The following is a 23062-nucleotide window of genomic DNA, read 5'->3' as shown; positions in this document are numbered from 1 at the left end:
TATATATGTAATTTTGTTCTAACTGATGTTAATATATATATATATATATATTGATATAAAAAAACCACTTAGAACAAAATAATATATCTATATACATAAGTATATACGTATATATCACTATATATATACCTATATACAAATAAAAATAATTAGAATTTTTTTTATACATATATATATATATATATATATATACACACACGTGTGTTACGATTGCCTCCGGTCTAGCAGGAGGTTGGATCGCTTAGATGTCCTGGTTCCCGGAGTTGGAGAGTCGAACGCTGCTTCGAACAGTAGAAACCTGTAAGTGTAGAATATCCCACTAGCTATAGTAAAGCTAGGATTCCCGGTTCCCTAAAACACGAGTCGTGGCTGCGAGTTGAGGGTAAAACGAACTGGCTTTAATGGCACACAGGCATCACTATTTATGCAAAACCCCAGGCAGGTCCAGGGACAACCCCCTCTGGACCTGATGGGATACAGTGATAATACGAGCAGTTGACCAATAGTAATACAATGTATCCTTTGAAATTGTTACCGCCCAGCTTGGAGATAATGAGTCCAACGGTTGGGACAATGTAATTATCTCCAAGCGCCCAAAATCCCACGTTTTATTACAACACATAAAACTGTATAAAATTACATAACTTTAATACTTTAACAGACATATTTCCCATTCCACCGTTTATTATGTAGCCCAGTTCTGAGCGCAGCAGATGGACGAATAGCTCTCAGAACTCACGAATGATATGGCTAGGTTCCTTGATATAAAGTCCATTCGTGTCTTTTGTCCCGAACACGAGATGGCGGCCATGTTTTTAGGTTGATAGATGGACAGCGGGACATGGAATGAGTACCGGCTGAACAATTACTCGAATCCCACTCACAGGCTGGTTGTCTTACCGACCGCCATGAAAGGGGGTACTTAACTTGCGGTTAACTGCAGCTTCAACGTTCTAATTGGGAACACACGCCAGGATGCGGGTGGGCCTCGTTCGTGAGTCTTTCGTGAGTTCAGTTTGGTGAATTATTACACGAACGAGGCCACCCGCAGCTTCTCGACGGTCAATTAGCAGCACACCGCTCGTGGGGTGGTCGGCTGTTCTGTACTTTCAAAGGTGACCGGGGTTAAGTGGCGGCACACACCAGGGACTGGGTGGTCCGTCATTTGTATACACAAATAAATAGTTATAACTGGTCAGGGAATGTATTCGCACAGTCTGAATACCGAACAGGGTATGTCACGGTTCTCGCCGCGACATCCAGACTGCAAGACGAGGTCGCCCCAGAAGTGCCCAACAAGGGATTTGAACCTGGGTACTTTGCGGTCCTGGGCCTGTTGTTTCTCCTCAGAGCCACCTTACAGTTCTAGTATTGCCCATAGTCCAATCTTGCCTTGTATCCAGCACTGGGGGCTGGCCGTTATCTGTGGCTGCTCCAATATTCTCGCACACCTGAAGCTGATGGCCGTTAGCCAGGTATATAACACTGCCTCTCCCAGAAGGCAGTGTCAGTTCATTGACTCTGGTTCCTGTTATTTCGAGTTCCTGTTGTCCTGTTAGTTTTCGGCTTCTGACCTGGGCTTTGTTCTTGTTTATCCTGAATTCTGGCATCCTCTGACCACTGGCTTACCCACGACTATTCTCCTGCTCTAGTCCTTGTCTGTACTTCGACCTGGTTATCCTGAACAGCCCCCGTGCACAGACTCACAGGCCAGGTGAGTTCTTCCCTGACCACCTTGGCCTGTGTTTAATTGCAAGGGTGAGCATATCTCTGCACACTGGACTCCCACCAAGGTAAGCCGTGACAGGGTATTGGGAAACAAAAGGAAGTACTTCTGCAACAGTTTGTAGGGTTCTTGTAACAACGTGTATATATATAATAATTCTACGTATATATATTTATGTAATATTTTTACATAATTAGGTAATTTTATTAATTACAATTTGCGGGACCTGCCTGACAACCCAGACAGAAAGTCCAGGGAATTTAATTTGCTAGCACTATATTTAACCCTGTAACTTACCAAGACACCATACAACCTGTACATGGGGGGTACTCTTTTACTTGGGAGACTTCGCTGAACACAAATATTAGTGTTTCAAAACAGTAAAATGTATTACAACAATGACATCGTCAGTGAAAGTGAAATTTTTTGCATTTTTCACACACAAATGGCACTTACACTGACGATATAATTGCTGTGATACGTTTTTGTAACGGACCGTTTCAGCATAAAAGAGGATAAAACCCAGTTTAGGCGATAATCCCCTTTCCAGATGCACAGGCAGCTACTGCAAACACCATTCTCCCGACTGGAACCACACGAACACTGGAACAGCTGAACAAGAAAAGCAGACATCGGCTTACACTCTTGGCAGTCAGCATACAATCCCATTCCCCCAAAGACCGAGACGACACATCGCTTTGAGGGTTAAGCAAGAACTCTGGACTGGGACACCCAGTCTGGCTTTTATTACAACCAAGTACATACAGGACACTCCCAGGGGGAGGATGAATTTAACCAATCACATGGATGTACCTCCCACACATTTCCTCCCCTTAGATTAGCACTTAACATAATTATACCGTACACCTTTTCCCCCAATTCCTGGATGTACCCCAAATACATATGCTACACCTCCAAAACAGGTATCCCCTGATAGCCCTTATTCAGGGGGACAACATATCCAAGAATCAGGTCATTCGGATAAACGGTTCGGGAGATATGAAGTTCCAAAGATTTGACCGACCGCATGGGTAAAGTATCCGAAAACAGTTCCATGCATTTTGGCCCTGCGGTCGGTCACAAACAAGGGAATGAAAACAGGCGAATTGCCTGTGTTATAGAGCCTGGAGAGGGTTTGAATGAATTCCCTTGTTTGTGGGGTTCTTTCTACCGAACGACGGGCCATTCGGTAGTTTCTATACGAATTTCTGGAAGTATGGAGGTCTCAGCGGTGTTTGCCTAGTCAAGTGTCCGATTTTAGTTCCAGACACTCGACGGCAAAACACCGCTGTTCGGTAGTTTAAGATGGCCGCCGCCACGTGGTTGTTTCCTGAATGGCGGCCACCCAGAGGACAAAGGATACATTACACTGATTGCCAATTACCCGTTTGCAACATTGTTGCAAACGGTAATTGGAGGCACACTTAATCCTGGGTGGTCTGGTTGTTCGGTAGTTTCCTCAATACAATGAATGGAGGGATTCTACCGAACAATCAGATGAATGCTGTACACATATATAACCCAGGTTAACTGCATACAAAAATACATACATGACATGAAAGTATTAAAGGCAGGATTACTGTACTACGCTCCACAGTCTTAAAGGTACAGTAGTCCCAAAAGTTCCAATATGTCCATCGCTGTTAAAAGGGCCAGTAGCAGCAATATACAGTACAATATGCCCAAATATAAATCTTTAACTGTACCAATTTTCCAGGGGCCATAGTCAGCAGGTAGGAGGCTAGCAGCCAGGCCTCTCCAGTTCACAGTGGCGAAGCTGCTTTCGCCACAGTTTTACTGTTTTGAAACACTAATATTTGTGTCCAGCATAGTCTCCCGAGTATAACAGTACCCCTCATGCACAGGTTTTATGGTGTTTTCAAAAGTTACAGAGTCTTTCACACTGAAATTTGCCAGATTGGTTATGTTGCCTTTGAGAGCATATGGTAGCCCAGGAATGAAAATTACCCCTATGATGGCATACCATTTACAAAAGTAGACAACCCAAGGTATTGCAGCCACTTAGTCACAAACACTGGCCAAAACTGGCGTTCAAATACATTTTTTGCATTTTTCACACACAGTGTTTGTGACCAAGTGGCTACTAAAAAAGACTGGACAGGCGGGAGGGGCCTGACCGCCATGCTGACCGGTCGCATGTCACTGAGGCTCCTGCTACATCTAACCTAAATAGCAGAAATCAATAGCCCTAAGGACACTGATGGAACGGAATTGTCCACCCAAGTGCATGGGAGAAAGTTGGCGCCACCGTAGACTCCGAGATCGGGAGTTTTGGGGCCCCCGCGGTACGAAACTTCGGAGCCTGCGGCCTAATCGGGAGAGGAGCGGGGCAGATGGCTGCTGCCCTGCCCGCGAACCTGGCAGCTACACTACAACCCCGTGCAACACCTCACAGGCCCCGGTCCCCCGGGGACAGAAGATCAGCCACTCACACCCTACGGGGCACGCTCGACGCCTGAGCACATGTGCTCCACTACCATCATGATGGCTCCAAGACCCACATCAGCCACGAACACACGCTACACGCGAACATCAGTCCATCTAGAGGCACCTCACCTCGACTCCTGAGACTCTTGCAGGAGCTTCTTTAACACCCATCTGCATCACCCAGCCTCTGCACCTAAAGCTTGGGCCTGGTCACCACAAAAGCCTTCATGGGCCTTGAGCCCCTAGAGGACACCCCTCGCACCGCAGGCCAACACCTGGAGGAAACATACCTACCGGGAATCCCGTTGCTGGCCATATAAGGTTCCGGAACTGAGGGCATAAGCAGTCAGCTCATGCAGAGCCCGGGGCTGGCGGTGTGATGAGCTCCAGACTCCCCCTCCCATCGAGATTCGGCTCTTACCACAACCAGGTCGGAGGCACAAGCAAGTGAGATCCAGATATCCAGCAGGACAGACAGCACGCCGCAACTAGCAGCCCGCTAAAGCTGGACCCGTGGGACAGCGTGACTCCCCCAAAGAAACTCCGGTGGTGATCATTACCCTGCTCTACCGTAAACCAGTGGGACATTAAGCCTGTTATATTCAAAGCATAGCCCCACATTTGACCAGTTCTTCTTTTCCCTAAGATATGCCTCCCATAATTTAATATGTCGGTGTGAACACCCTGTTTTATGGCAAAAGCTCTTATTCATTCACTGACATCCTGACCATAAGCAAGTCTAATTAACTCTTGGCATTCTTAGATATACATGTGTCTATTACTCAAATGTACCTTTACCTATCCATTCTTAAAATGTGCAGTCTAATCGAAATGCTGATCAACAGTAATGTTTTACTATGTTATGTTTCATCTTAAACCTGCATGTGCTGTTGGGGCACTGTAGGATCGGCTATGTTAATACTATGCACGACAAAAAGAAAGAATTACATTTTTTTTTTTTAAAAGACTGGACATAGCCCATTTGCAATACCTTGGGTTGTCTACTATTGCAAATGGGGTAATTCTCATTCCTGGGCTACCATACGGTCTCAAAGGCAACGTAACCAATCTGGCGAATTTCAATGTGAAAAAACTGAAAACTGTAACGTGCTTTATTTGACCCTCCTGTAACTTCCCAAAACACCATAAAACCTGTATATAGGGGGTACAGTTTTACACGTGAGACATCGCTGAATATATATATATGTGTATTTTATTGCAGTAAACGCAAACAGTATTATGACATTCACAGTTATAGAATGTCATGTAGAACTAAAAAAATAAAATTTCTTATTTTCTCCCATTTTTTTTACATTTTATTCATATTAAATTATGTTCCATACCTAAATATTTGATGTTAAATGAAAGCCCTGTTTCCCCTGAATAAAATGATATATAATAAGTGTGGGTGCACATAATATGAAAGAGGTGAATTACGGTTAAACAGATATATAGTCCAATTCCAGGTTTTGTTTACATTTTGTTTTGATCACAACGTGTACATTTGGCTGCGGTCTTAAGGGGTTAAACACTGATAGTGGTGTTCTCAAAAGTTTATGATGGTACACATGATGGAAGTATTGTCTACAGATTGCACCCACTTTTCTTGTATTTCTTCATGTGCTCCCACTTACCGGCAACAAGTGGCCCTGATAACCTGCAATGTTTAAATTCATAAAATATCCCACAGTGCAGTGTGTCTCCAGAAAAACTAGAGCTGACCTTAATGTATGTATATAATATACATTATCTGTCCGTCACTACCTCCCGTGCATCCATCCGTCAATACCCCATCTGTCTGTCCGTCCGTCATTACCCCGTCCATCCATCCGTCACTACCCCGTCTATCTGTCCATCCATCACTAACCCCCATCGATCTGTCTGTCCGTCCGTCATTACCCCGTCCATCCATCCGTCACTACCCCGTCTATCTGTCCATCCATCACTAACCCCTGTCGATCTGTCCGTCCGACACTACCTCCTATCTGTCCATCCATCACAACCCCCTGTACATCCGTCCGTCACTACCCCATCTATCTGTCCATCCATCACTACCTTCCGTCCATCCATCACCACCCTGTCTATCTGTTTATCCGTCCGTCACTACCCCCCGTCCATCACTACCCCATCTATCTGTCCATCCGCCATTACCCCTGTACATCCGTCCGTCACTACCGCATCTATCTGTCCATCCATCACTAACCCCCGTCGATCTGTCCGTCCGTCACTACCTCCTATCTGTCCATCCATCACTACCCCCTGTCTATCTGTCCATCCATCACTAACCCCTGTACATCCGTCCGTCACTACCCCATCTATCTGTCCATCCATCACTACCCTTCGTCCATCCATCACCACCCGTGTATCTGTCCATCCGTCCGTCACTACCCACAGTCTGTCTGTCCGTCCATCACATCCCCATGTCCATCCATTTGTCAATTCCCCCCGCCTATCTGTCCATCCCTACAATCCTTCCGTCCATTACTACCCCATCTATCCGTCCGTCACTATCTCCGTCTATCCATCTGTCACTACCCCGTCTATCTGTCCATCCATCTGACCATCACTACCCCCATCCATCTGTCCGTCACTACCCCTCATCTATCTGTCCATCCGTCCGTCACTACCCACTGTCTATCTGTCCGTCCATCACTACCTTGTCCATCCATATGTCAATTCCCCATCGTCTATCTGTCCATCCGTCCATCACTACAATCCTTACGTCCGTTACCACCCCCGTCTATCCGTCCTTCACTACCCCCGTCTATCTGTCCATGTCACTAACCCCCATCCATCTGTCCATCACTACCCCTCATCTATCTGTCCATCCGTCTGTCACTACCCAGTCTATCTATGCATCCATCACTACACCCTGTCTATCTGTCCATCCATCACTACACCCTGTCTATCTGTCCATCCATCACTACACCCTGTCTATCTGTCCATCCATCACTACACCCTGTCTATCTGTCCATCCATCACTACACCCTGTCTATCTGTCCATCCATCACTACACCCTGTCTATCTGTCCATCCATCACTACACCCAGTCTATCTGTCCATCCATCACTACACCCTGTCTATCTGTCCATCCATCACTACACCCAGTCTATCTGTGCATCCATCACTACACCCAGTCTATCTGTGCATCCATCACTACACCCTGTCTATCTGTCCATCCATCACTACACCCTGTCTATCTGTGCATCCATCACTACACCCTGTCCATCCATCACTACACCCTGTCTATCTGTGCATCCATCACTACACCCTGTCTATCTGTCCATCCATCACTACACCCTGTCTATCTGTCCATCCATCACTACACCCTGTCTATCTGTCCATCCATCACTACACCCTGTCTATCTGTCCATCCATCACTACACCCTGTCTATCTGTCCATCCATCACTACACCCTGTCTATCTGTCCATCCATCACTACACCCTGTCTATCTGTCCATCCATCACTACACCCAGTCTATCTGTCCATCCATCACTACACCCTGTCTATCTGTCCATCCATCACTACACCCTGTCTATCTGTCCATCCATCACTACACCCTGTCTATCTGTCCATCCATCACTACACCCAGTCTATCTGTCCATCCATCACTACACCCAGTCTATCTGTCCATCCATCACTACACCCAGTCTATCTGGGCATCCATCACTACACCCTGTCTATCTGTGCATCCATTCACCTGATCACCATTTAGTTTCATGTTAGATAACTTTTGGAGTTGTGAATAACTTTATTTCCACCAATATTTCCTCACTGCATCTTTTCTATGATTTTATATCCCAGTTTTATTGTTTTACTTCCAAATATGTCACTTCCAATGTAAAGAGGTGCATGGCGGACAGACAGATTACTTTGGAAAAATCAGTAGCGTAAAAAGTACGAAGAAAACCGAATGAATGTTAACGTGAACATGTTTCATACATATTATATATTATTTATACTTTTATTCACAATTTGGGTACACACCAAGTTTACACATCTACATGCCTTCAGTAAACAAGCACACTGCAGGTTAAATTCTGAGATTATTGGAGTCAGATCTTAATAGACGATGGAAACACGTTTTATACCAACATTTTGGCAGAAAAAATAACAATTAACTCTTTGACGGTCTATTAATAGATGTGGAAACCGAGAGGAATTGCAGTGTAATGGAGACGTCTCATGAATAGCCTGAGGGCCGGGCAAGACAGCCTCAGAGGGCACACTTAGAAGGGACGTGACTTGCGCTGTGACAGGTGTCACATTCTGCTCCTTGTCGTGTTTCTTCAGTGAAAGGGGGTTAAAATAACAGGCGAGATTTGATGTCAGTCTGGGCATCATATGATCTCCAGTAATGAACAGAGCATCAATTGTTGTCAGTCACACGCTGCTCCTAATACAGGGCAACAGCATAAACCTACTATAATACAAGCTGGCACTGCCCACTGCCAGCGTTGTATAGAAATATCTTTATCTAACTGGCACTGCCCACTGCCAGCGGTGTATAGAGATATCGTTACCTAACCTGGCACTGCCCACTGACAGCATTATATATAGATACCTTTACCTAACCTGGCACTGCCCGCTGACAGCATTATATAGAGATATCTTTACCTAACCTGGCACTGCCCGCTGACAGCATTATATATAGATACCTTTACCTAACCTGGCACTGCCCGCTGACAGCATTATATAGAGATATCGTTACCTAACCTGGCACTGCCCGCTGACAGCATTATATAGAGATATCTTTACCTAACCTGGCACTGCCCGCTGACAGCATTATATAGAGATATCTTTACCTAACCTGGCACTGCCCGCTGACAGCATTATATAGAGATATCTTTACCTAACCTGGCACTGCCCGCTGACAGCATTATATAGAGATATCTTTACCTAACCTGGCACTGCCCGCTGACAGCATTATATAGAGATATCTTTATCTAACCTGGCACTGCCCGCTGACAGCATTATATAGAGATATCTTTACCTAACCTGGCACTGCCCGCTGACAGCATTATATAGAGATATCTTTACCTAACCTGGCACTGCCCGCTGACAGCATTATATAGAGATATCTTTACCTAACCTGGCACTGCCCGCTGACAGCATTATATAGAGATATCTTTACCTAACCTGGCACTGCCCGCTGACAGCATTATATAGAGATATCTTTACCTAACCTGGCACTGCCCGCTGACAGCATTATATAGAGATATCTTTACCTAACCTGGCACTGCCCGCTGACAGCATTATATAGAGATATCTTTACCTAACCTGGCACTGCCCGCTGACAGCATTATATAGAGATATCTTTACCTAACCTGGCACTGCCCGCTGACAGCATTATATAGAGATATCTTTACCTAACCTGGCACTGCCCGCTGACAGCATTATATAGAGATATCTTTACCTAACCTGGCACTGCTCGCTGACAGCATTATATAGAGATACCTTTACCTAACCTGGCACTGCCCGCTGACAGCATTATATAGAGCTATCTTTACCTAACCTGGCACTGCCCGCTGACAGCATTATATAGAGATATCTTTACCTAACCTGGCACTGCCCGCTGACAGCATTATATAGAGATATCTTTACCTAACCTGGCACTGCCCGCTGACAGCATTATATAGAGATATCTTTATCTAACCTGGCACTGCCCGCTGACAGCATTATATAGAGATATCTTTACCTAACCTGGCACTGCCCGCTGACAGCATTATATAGAGATATCTTTACCTAACCTGGCACTGCCCGCTGACAGCATTATATAGAGATATCTTTACCTAACCTGGCACTGCCCACTGACAGCATTATATAGAGATATCGTTACCTAACCTGGCATTGCCCGCTGACAGCATTATATAGAGATATCTTTACCTAACCTGGCACTGCCCGCTGACAGCATTATATAGAATTATCGTTACCTAACCTGGCACTGCCCGCTGACAGCATTATATAGAGATATCTTTACCTAACCTGGCACTGCCCGCTGACAGCATTATATAGAGATATCTTTACCTAACCTGGCACTGCCCGCTGACAGCATTATATAGAGATATCTTTACCTAACCTGGCACTGCCCACTGACAGCATTATATAGAGATATCTTTACCTAACCTGGCACTGCCCGCTGACAGCATTATATAGAGATATCTTTACCTAACCTGGCACTGCCCGCTGACAGCATTATATAGAGATATCTTTACCTAACCTGGCACTGCCCGCTGACAGCATTATATAGAGATATCTTTACCTAACCTGGCACTGCCCGCTTACAGCATTATATAGAGATATCTTTACCTAACATGGCACTGCCCGCTGACAGCATTATATAGATACCTTTACCTAACCTGGCACTGCCCGCTGACAGCATTATATAGAGATATATTTACCTAACCTGGCACTGCCCGCTGACAGCATTATATAGAGATATCTTTACCTAACCTGGCACTGCCCGCTGACAGCATTATATAGAGATATCTTTACCTAACCTGGCACTGCCCACTGACATCATTATATAGAGATATCTTTACCTAACCTGGCACTGCCCGCTGACAGCATTACTCTTACTCCACTCAGTCCCTTCTGGCCACTCATCGCTTTACAGACTATCAGAGTTCTTGTTTCATATTTGAGCAATTTGCCACCTTAATCCGCTAAGCCCGGTGCAGCATTCTCACATTGTTGCCATCCTCTGCATCCATCTAAGCCAAGAGAAAGGAAATGTTAGATTTTCATGATATCACATTCAGTAAAATGAAGTAATATGCCAAGGGGTGAATTAACAATAAAACTTTACTTTTATAATCCTGCGTTACCAGCACGCCCCCTCTGTGCCCTGCGTTACCAGCACGCCCCCTCTGTGCCCTGCGTTACCAGCACGCCCCCTCTGTGCCCTGCGTTACCGGCGTGCCAACTCTGTGCTGTGCACTACTAGCACCCCCCCCCTCCATGCCCCATATGACTGGCACACCCTCCAAGATAATGAAAGAAAGCTTATAATAACCTACTCAATAAAAATGGTCTTTTTTTATAAATTCAGTTTCAGGTTAGTTATGTCCACCTCCCATTATATCCTGTGCCAGCCAGCAGGTAAGGATGGAATACAGGAACAGTTCTTCAAGGTGACATTGGGACGATCTTATGCACAGCTGCCCCTGTTTTATGACACATCTTAAATCGCTTTATATGGGTGGCATGCAACGAGCTGTCACTAACCAGGAATCTCCTTAATGTCAGGTGGCCGGCCCATGTGTGCATACCACAGGCAATCTATAACAGACTAATTACTATCTATAGGATGGGCAGATATGGCAACTAACTCCCCTGAAAGGGCACCTTGAGCACCCAGCGGCTGGATAGCGCGGGCTCTGGATCAGTTCAGGGGAAATGGCACTGGGGAGAAACTGGCAAACTGCTGCAAGTCCCTGAGCTGGATTCAGTAAACTGGGAAATGGAAAAAGGATATTAGCTGCAATGCAAACGTTCTCCAGTTTACCTGCTTCGGCTATTTTTGAAATGTGTTTTTCAATCAATTAAAATTAACCAGTCAGTGGATAAACCCCATGGAGACTAAATCACACAGAGTACTTTGAATATTTCTATGTTTTGGTTATTAATTTATTAAGAGAAGTTCAAATTCAGTGTTTAACACAGCCTTAATCACAATATTAACCATATAGCGGCACAGCCAATCATACAGAGACATAGCCAATCCTACAGCGACACAGCCAACCTTACAGCGACACAGCCAACCATACAGAGACACAGCCAATCATACAGCGACACAGCCAATCATACAGAGACACAGCCAACCATACAGAGACACAGCCAACCATACAGAGACACAGCCAATCATACAGCGACACAGCCAACCATACAGAGACACAGCCAATCATACAGCGGCACAGCCAACCATACGGCGACACATCCAATCATACAGAGACACAGCCAATCATACAGAGACACAGCCAATCATACAGCGACACATCCAATCATACTTTTTCAATTTGGAGTGCCTGTGGTCCTCTCTTCTTTCGTGTGTTATTCTGGGATTGCTGGTCCTGATCCGGAGCACCCTTGGCCGTTGGGATTGAGTGCGGTTCACACCATCTACTTTGCGCGATCCAGACATACTTAGACACAGCCAACCATACAGCGACACATCCAATCATACAGCGACACAGCCAATCATACAGCGACACAGCCAATCATACAGCGACACAGCCAATCATACAGAGACACAGCCAATCATACAGAGACACATCCAATACGGCGACACATCCAACCATACGGCGTCACATCCAGACATACTTAGAAACAGCCAACCATACAGCGACACAGCCAGCCATATAGGGACACATCCAATCATACAGCGACACATCCAACCATACGGCGACACATCCAACCATACGGCGACACATCCAACCATACGGCGACACATCCAACCATACGGCGACACATCCAATCATACGGCGTCACATCCGGACATACTTAGACACAGCCAACCATACAGCGACACATCCAATCATACAGAGACATAGTCAATCCTACAGCGACACAGCCAACCATACAGCGACACAGCCAATCATACAGAGACACAGCCAATCATACAGCGACACATCCAATACGGCGACACATCCAACCATACGGCGACACATCCAATCATACGGCGTCACATCCAGACATACTTAGAAACAGCCAACCATACAGCAACACATCCAATCATACAGAGACATAGGCAATCCTACAGCGACACAGCCAATCATACAGCGACACAGCCAATCGTACAGAGACACAGCCAATCATACAGCGACACAGCCAACCATACAGCGACACATCCAATCATACAGCGACACATCCAATCATACGGCGTCACATCCAGACATACTTAGAAACAGCCAACCATACAGCGACACATCCAAATCATACAGAGACATAGTCAATCCTATAGCGACACAGCCAATCATACAGCGACACAGCCAATCATACAGCGACACAGCCAATCATACAGCGACACAGCCAATCGTACAGAGACACAGCCAATCATACAGCGACACAGCCAATCATACAGCGACACAGCCAACCATACAGCGACACAGCCAACCATACAGCGACACAGCCAACCATACAGCGACACAGCCAACCATACAGAGACACAGCCAATCGTACAGAGACACAGCCAATCATACGGCGACATGTATGTACGTAGTGGGGAATCGCAATGCAGCCTAGAACAAACTCTAACCCCATTCAACCCCCCAATAACGACGGACAACTTAGTATGGATGAAACAGGCCACAGCATTTATTATCACAAACTAAATTACTGCATAACACATCCATAACTTTATTTATTAAATCTCTTCTTTTTCCGTAACCAAAACGATAGACATAAATAAGCAGAAATTAACATATATACATATATAACTCCACACATAGTGTTATACAGTAACCCAACCGTCCTTGCCAATAAACATACAGTGGTTCCTTATCACCACTTCCTCTCACCTCCCTCCTCGTCATAAAAATCATATATTTCCAATGCCCACCATCAGCCGACCTTATCCACGCTCGATGGGCACGAGACCTCAGGCAACCTAATGTTTAACCTTTGAAGCAGGGGAGGTTGAGACCTTAAAAACTTGTTCATCTCATTTCATATACTTAAACGTAACCCCTCAAACTCAATTGGCAAGGACATACCCCCGCCACAACCCCGCTGTTTTACACCTAAAATCAGCGGGGGACCCCACCACAACCAGCCATGGCCTGTTCCACCACTTCTCGCAGCGCCAGTTAGGCCTATTCTGACCTCCATAAAGCGCACCCATCCCCTCGAGATAACTAGGCCACATCCGGCCAAACCCTAAGGCGAACTGAAATCCCCCAAGACAAACCTAGAAACCCATCTTGTCCGAATTCCGACGGCAGCGCACCAGGGCACTCACATTGCGCACTGCTAACAGGAACTGGCGATAGCCTCAGCCAAGCCCCTGAGAACCTCTGGGAAGAAGCAGAATGCGTAGCATGGCCAGATTGAAGAGCACCCAATGCCTAAGCCGTCACCGAACCCATGTCATTCCACCCAGAGATAACTAAACCCCTGGTACTCCTAGGAGGCGGGACCACTGACCCCGTATGAGGAAGAGCCACACCCCCTTCATGTATCCGGTACCAGACCACCGAACCTCCGCTCCCGAAGGCGTAAGATCCAACCACTCGCCCCTGCCTCCTGGCCCAAATTACATACGAGAATCCCACCCTCCCCATTCCAGGGGGATGGACCGTAATCGCGGAGATAAATCCATTCGGAGACCAGCAGGGTGAACCTAAGGAACCCACCACCCTGACTCCCACCATTCGAGCCCTCCGAACCATGGGCGCAGGCACGCCAAGTCTGGCAGCGTCCGTAGCCGCCCCCAACCAGAATGAATGCCCCTTGAACTCCCCACCATCCTCATACAGGAATTCGAGCCCCCAAGCGGAACACCCCAATGAAATGGACGCCGGGGAGAAAACCCATCTCCGAGAATCAAACAGGGGTGAGGAGGCCGAAGAATCCAGGGGACGGAACAGCACTCCCAACGAAAAACAGGCAAATGACGGGACCCTTCACCATCTCCGATCAGAATGGTATATTTCAGACTATCCTGGGAACCCACCACATCATGGTAGGAGCCCAACCATTACCCCGTGCATTCCATCTACTCCAGGAGGACGCAGAAAGTCAACCCCGCAACATCCAAGAATTGCACAGATTCTATCGATGAATCAGCCAACCTCAACCAACTTACCCTTCCCAACGACAACAGCCGTCGAGCTGCGAAACCTAAAGGAAGTCCGCTCCAACGCTTACTCAACTCCACCAAAACACCCTCCCACTTGCCAACGACCGTAACATGAACGGGAAGCCGAGCCCCGCTAATCGCAGAAATCGCCCCCAACGCCCGTAATAGACGGAACCAAACATGTAGATGAGCAGTCCAATCCCGGAACCCCCAAGGAAACGTTCCCATCCGTCCCGATCACTCCAGCCTTACTGGAGCGGACCCCACGCCGCCTCACAGATCGCCCACGGACCAGCTTCAGCAGACCGTTGGACCAAGCGACAGCACCTCCACTGCCTTATAAATCGACCCCACGACACCTCCGCCCGAAGTACGCTCTATAATGAACAAGACAGAGCAGCAGCCATCATATCGGTAATAACCGGACAAAAAACCCTGACCAGCTGCCCCTAGACTCAAACAGCGCCGAGCCAGGCGCCCAACCAGAGTACCACCGGGGTAGAGGGTACTGTCACATGATAAACACAGCCAAGGTCCCCAAGGAAAACCCACCCACCTGTTCGTGAGCCGGGTACCCCACCTGCCTACCACGCCACCAGAAAGAGGAACCTCCAAGAACACCAGAGTCCGCCAGAGCCAGCGTAAAGGGCAAGAGGCAGCACACCAGAGAAGAAGAGAAGGAAGGGGGGGGGGACCCACAGAGCTGAAAGGGGGGGAGAGAAGGAGGGGGGGACCCACAGAGCTGAAAGGGGGGGTAGGGGGTAAGTGGAGGACAATAAGGGATGAGAGGGTCCCGGGGGCCCTGTCAGTGGGAAGCTGGCCCCCCCAGGGGACCCACTCACGGAAACCACATGGGAGGGGGAGGGGACAGGGGAAAGAGCATACCGGGAGCCTTCCTCACTGGCAGAGGAGGCTCCCGACCCACAAGGTGACCGCCCATGCACCCCCAACGGTGGTAACGCGGTACCCCGCGCGGCCCTTGTGGCCCACTCACCACAGTGGCCCCAGCGGCAGCCCCACACCCCCGCCGGCCGCATTCCAACGCTGGCGGCCGGGGCGGAAGTCAGGGGAACCGACCGGGCATGTGGAGCCCGCCGGGTAGGCTGCGCACCAGGCCTATGGGCAGCAGGGCGCGCAGCAGATGAAGGCCTCACCTCAGGCCTTGAGGGAGCAGGCTGCGCCACGTGCGGAAGGCCGCAAATCACGGCCACTGGACCCAGGCCGCGTGCCTGGCGCCCCAGACACGCAGTCCTGGTGATGCCTCGGGCCCAGGCTCCTGCTCCTACACCGGGCCCGAGGAGTGGGATCTGGAGAGAGCCTGGCAGGCGGGTGGGAACGCCTGCCAGTGCTGGTGCGGCCCCCAGGGGCAGGCACCGCATGGGAGGCAGCAGGGGAGACCGCAGGGGGAGGCAGGCCGCGGGGGGGAACCACACCGGCAGCCATACCTCCAGTAATGTGTGCAAATCGCCTCCACAGGTGCTGGCCACCATCCATGCTGCAGCAACCCTGAGGGAAGCCAGAAAGCCTCATCCCTCAAGCTGTGTAAATCTGCAGGCCCAGGCAAACAGGAGCAGGAGGACAGGAAGCTGTTTGCTGGCCCGAATCCCAAGTGGCACTGAGGGAAGACCTCCCCCACACTAACTTACACAGAACATAATCCCACCCACAGACTCTTTCCCAACCAATCCCATGCATCTATCCCCACACTCCTACATGTGCACTTGTCCGCGCTATCTCCCCAGGGCCTCATCCAATCATACAGCGACACATCCAATCATACAGCGACACAACCAATCATACAGCGACACAGCCAATCGTACAGAGACACAGCCAATCATACGGCGATACAGCCAACCATACAGCAACACAGCCAACCATACAGCGACACATCAAATCATACAGCGACACATCAAATCATACAGCGACACATCCAATCATACAGCGACACAACCAATCATACAGCGACACAGCCAATCATACAGCGACACAGGCAGCCATACAGCGACACATCCAATCATACAGAGACACATCAAATCATACAGCGACACAGCCAACCATACAGAGACACAGCCAATCATACAGAGACACAGCCAATCATACAGAGACACAGCCAATCATACAGCAACACAGCCAATCATACAGCGACACAGCCAATCATACAGAGACACAGCCAATCATACAGAGACACAGCCAATCATACAGCGACACAGCCAATCATACAGCGACACAGCCAATCATACAGCGACACAGCCAATCATACAGCGACACAGCCAATCATACAGCGACACAGCCAATCATACAGCGACACATCCAATCATACAGAGACACAGCCAATCATACAGCGACATATCCAATCATACAGCGACACAACCAATCATACAGCGACACAGCCAATCATACAGCGACACAGCCAATCATACAGCGACACAGCCAATCATACAGAGACACAGCCAATCATACAGAGACACAGCCAATCATACAGCGACACAGCCAACCATACAGAGACACAGCCAATCATACAGAGACACAGCCAATCATACAGCGACACAGGCAACCATACAGCGACACATCCAATCATACAGAGACACATCAAATCATACAGCGACACAGCCAACCATACAGAGACACAGCCAATCATACAGAGACACAGCCAATCATACAGAGACACAGCCAACCATACAGCGACACAGCCAATCATACAGAGACACAGCCAAGCATAGAGACACAGCCAACCATACAGCGACACAGCCAACCATACAGAGACACAGCCAATCATACAGAGACACAGCCAATCATACAGAGACACAGCCAATCATACAGAGACACAGCCAATCATACAGAGACACAGCCAATCATACAGCGACACAGCCAATCATACAGCGACACAGCCAATCATACAGCGACACAGCCAATCATACAGAGACACAGCCAATCATACAGCGACACATCAAATTATACAGCGACACATCAAATCATACAGCGACACAGCCAACCATACAGCGACACAGCCAATCATACAGCGACACAGCCAATCATACAGCGACACATCCAATCATACAGCGACACAGCCAATCATACAGCGACACAGCCAATCATACAGCGACACAGCCAATCATACAGCGACACAGCCAATCATACAGCGACACATCCAATCATACAGCGACACAGCCAATCATACAGCGACACAGCCAATCATACAGCGACACAGCCAATCATACAGCGACACAGCCAATCATACAGCGACACAGCCAATCATACAGCGACACAGGCAACCATACAGAGACACAGCCAATCCTACAGCGACACAGCCAATCATACAGAGACACAGCCAATCATACAGAGACACAGCCAATCATACAGCGACACAGCCAATCATACAGAGACACAGCCAATCATACAGCAACACAGCCAATCATACAGCGACACATCAAATTATACGGCGACACATCATACAGTGTTACAAACTGCTGCATATGTATCAAGTAAAGAACTTGGGACACACTGCCTCTCCCTTTCAAAAGATACTTAGAACAGTTTTCACTTACACTCTATCCCCACCTAGTGTTAAAATGCACTATTACACTCTGTTTCACAATTTCATGCTTGTAGATCTCTTTCACAACAAGTTTAAAAACTTTAAGTTGAGGATGGAGGGAGGTTGTCTCTTAAGGGTCACTTTTGGTCGACCATGACGAGGCCTGTTCTGAGTGGAACCTGTCCTCTGAAACCGCTGTATAGTATTGCCCACCCTGCTGCAGCTCAGTTTGAGGGCAATTCTCCTATAGCCCAGGCCATCCTTATGTAGAGCAATAATTCTTTTTTTTTAGATCCTCAGAGGGTTCTTTGCCATGAGATGCCATGTTGAACTTCCAGTGAACAGTATGAGAAAGTGAGAGTGATATCACCAGATGTAACGGACCGTTTTGCTCACCAGAAGTTAAAAACCGTTTAGGCGATATTCCCCTTTCCAGATGCCCAGGCAGCAACTGTAAGCACCAATCTCCCGAACTGCAAACTCTACGAATACTGGAAACAGCCGAACAGGAAAACCATACGAAAGGGTTACACTCCTGGCAGTCAGCATACAATCCAATTCCCCCAATAACGAGACGACACTTCGTTTTGAGGGTTAAGCAGAATCTGACTGTCCTGGCACATACAGCCTCTTTTATTCCCAATCCACAACCACAGTACAGCCCACAGGGTTTTACAGAACAACCAATCAACCCGTACAATACACACAGACACTCCCACACAAAATCCTCCCCTCTGCCTGTGATATGATTACTGAACACAATGGGTAATCTCATAATCACAGGCAGAGGAATACAGGTTTTACACAATATTTATAACCCCTGAAGGAGGGTATACCTGTGGGTCAATACCTCCGTCTCCGCAGGAATTGTAGTGACCTCTCTGATTTTAAAATAAAAGCACAGCAACTCAGAGCCTACTTTAAAGCAAAAGGCTACCCGAATCGTTGCCTCAAGAAAGCATACAAAAGGGCACTTGAGACTCAGAGAGATGCACTTTTGAGTGATCGTCCTGAACCTGAGGGGACTAGAGGGGCTGGAACAATTCGCATGATTGCGACGTATGACGCTGGTTGGTCCGAAGTCAAAAGGTCCCTGGATAGGTTTTGGCCCATCTTATTGAACGATACACACCTCAAGAATGTCTTAGGCTCACATATTGATATCACGGCCAGAAGAGGACGTAATATCCGGGACATGTTGGTACCCAGTCACTTCTCTATCAGGCCACCTTCCCGAGCTACTTGGTTGGGTACTCCGCCTTGTGGCTCATATGGCTGCGGAAGGTGTGTAGCCTGTAGATACATATCTAGAGGGTCCAAAACTGTGAGTGACAGTGCAGGACAAGGTTCAATTGAGATAAAGAATTTCTTTAACTGTAACACCAACTCCTGTGGAGTTAAATACGTGGGCAAGACATTTAGGGCATTTAAGGTTAGAATCATGGAGCATGTACGGTCTCCAAGAAATCGCCTTGAAACACCTGTCTCAAGACACCTGAAAGAACACCATCATGGTGACTCCAATAATCTGAGGTTCTGTGGCTTGGAACTAGTTAAGAGGAACCTAAGACGGGGAGACTTCGACAGAGTCCTGAGACAGAGAGAGTCAAAATGGATATATAGACTAAAAACACTCCAACCTCGGGGTCTGAATGAAGGCTTCTCTTTTGCCCCATTTATTTGACCTCATTACTATTATATCCTTTTAAGTGTCCTACCTTGGGTTATCTAGCTCTATTTACTTTACTCTATTTTATTTTATTTTATTTTACTTCATCCCACTTATTTACTTTATCTAGTTATGTACTTATTTCTTATTTGCCTTATTATAATTATTCCCTTGTTTATATGAGGGTCTTACTTACCAGGCCTATGTTCTACTATATATACTACACCACTCTGTTTTTTAATCCATCGATCTGCTATTCTTTCTGACTTATGAAATATTTATTTATTTATTTTTCAATTTATTTTTCACTTTGTTTCCTTTCTTCTGAGGTTAATTCTCTCCACTCCTATTAACCCTCCCTTATCCTCCCACATGTGTGGATATGCCATTAACAGAAAAACTTGTGGAATTGTGTAAAAAAATGAGACTTCCCCCCTCCCCCCCCCCCCTCCACAAACTAGTGCCACTTATGGGTAGTGTGGATGGGAGTACCATTACACTACATATATACAGTGGCCCCTTATATTAATTTGCTGTGGATATGCCATTAATAAAAATACCTGTGGACAGTACAATATGAGAATTCTTTTTACATATATACAGTGGCTCCTCATATTAAAATGGATGAAGGGTAATTCCCTCCAGTAATATACTGTTGGATGGAGGCATGTATATATATATTTTGGTATACATATTTTTCTAAGGGAAAGGGGGTTTTCGTGTATGTATATATACATACACCACTGCCCACAAAAATCCAATTGGGGCTATAGTCTATATCCATTTTAGAGTCAATTCCAAAGCTAAACTACCCTTCTACGAAGAGGAATCACGTCCTAAATTCTACTAAGCACAAATCCTAAGTGCGTGCGCATGCGCAAGCAATTTGCTACGGTCATGCGCACTTCATTCATGGACAGTGATTACACTCCTCGTACAGCTGGGATCAGCTGTTTGGCGGAACACGTTCGAATCCCTCCTCCCGTGGACAGGTAGGAGGGTCCTTAGTGGTGTGGGTATTTAAGGAGTTAAGGGAGGTTGTCACACTGCCAGCTACCTGCCCTTGAGAAAGGCGGTTATACCGCCGAAACGCGCGTTGGGCGACCTGAGCAGGACGACCTGTATTTACATCACCATTATTATTTGGCTATGACTTAAATGTTTTTGGTCATGGCTTTTATTGACTGAGACTACAGCTAGCAGGATACTCCCTAAAGAGGTCTTTAACTTTATACTATACTATAGGGATTTATGACATATGTTAAGTGTAGTGACTGAGTCTGTTTTCTGTACAATGGACTCGGTTTAGACAGCACTTTCTTTAACCGATTTGTTTCCTCTATCTCTCATCTCCCTATCCTTTCGATTTAACTTCTACTAGACTTAATATAAGGAGGTTTTTCTCCTTACTACTGGAAGTCAATGTCCAATTAGGGATCTGTTGGAAGAGTTTTTCTGTGCTTATGTCATTTATTTATTATTATTATTTATTTCCTTTTTTTCCCTACTTGATCCATGCAAAGAGGAGATCTCCTGCTATATATTACAATTAACCACTAACAGGCTGGTTTTCCTTGATACACAATTTTTTGTCAGTGTGCTCAATTGTCTCACTTAATTATACAAGAGTGGTACTACTCTGATACACTGTGACCTATTTGTATTGAGCTGCACTGCTCTGATATATTGTGACTTATCTGCTCACACAAGGAAAATGCTTGAATACTTTACCAGTTAGATGTTTAGTCTCTAGTCTTTGTTTTATTTTTCACCACTTATGGTATATGAGGGTGTGTGTTGTTCACTAATTTTTGTGAGTGTGTTGGAGATTTATATTATTATTATCATAATTATTATTTTTTTGTTTCAATAAAGGTTGTCAGTTTTTAAGCCTGTACTATTGGATATCTATCAAGGGGTAGTAGTGGTGAGGTGGAGCACCCCGGTAATACGAGGAGCTCTCCTCATTACTTCTCCTGTTTTTACACAATATTTATAACTTCTAAAATATACATGTCACAGACATAAAACATACATTTTCATAATCAGCCTGCGAGAAATAAACACATACTCAACAATCAGAGCAATCGGTTCAGGGGTTAAAAAGTTATATGGAAGCCCTTTAGGACCGACCGCAAGCACATTTTCATGCCCAAAACAGTTCCATAGGTCACCGTGGGAGAAGGTAAGGCTCAGCGGTGTTCGCGGAACTGTGTAGCCGATTTCAGTTCCATGGATTTGGCTACACATACCGCTGACTGCATGGAATGAACCAAGATAGCCGCCACATGTTTGTTTGTCGAATGGCGGCCACTTCGGCACTTCGACGGCATTCGAAGTGCCAATTTAAAAGTACAAACCCTTTCTGTGAGATGTTAAAGGGCCAGCAGCAGCACAACAAAAATCCATTCTGTCCAAATCTTGTAATTAAAGGGCCACATCTTCCCGGGTCATAGTCAGAGGTGATATACTGTATGTTTCTCTATTGCAGAACTGGTAGAATTGAGGAAGTTCACTTGCAGAATCTGCAGCAGGAGCGGAGACACAGGCATGCACTGTGTGAAGGAGTGGTCATCCTTATAGTCGCAGAAATCGCTGCCACGTGTGTAACGGATCACCTGGCACCCCAACTGGGTACCACCGTTGAAGAATGCTCCTAGCGCTTCCTGAGGGCTCCAAGCAGTCCAGCCTACACCATAACCACCAAATCATCCTTCAGAGAGCAAGACAGGAACAAGCTCTGGAAAGAGCTTAGAAGTGATAATCAAAGGGTACATGCAGAGCATAGCAATCCCTTGTAGTGATATTACAATTTCCCCAATAAGAGACGGCACTCTAAATTGAGGAATTAGTAGAACTGTCTAAAACATTATTTTACTTGGGACT

Source organism: Pelobates fuscus, chromosome 9 (genome assembly GCF_036172605.1).
Source record: "Pelobates fuscus isolate aPelFus1 chromosome 9, aPelFus1.pri, whole genome shotgun sequence".
Lineage (NCBI taxonomy): Eukaryota > Metazoa > Chordata > Amphibia > Anura > Pelobatidae > Pelobates > Pelobates fuscus.
This window is presented reverse-complemented; position numbering follows the sequence as displayed.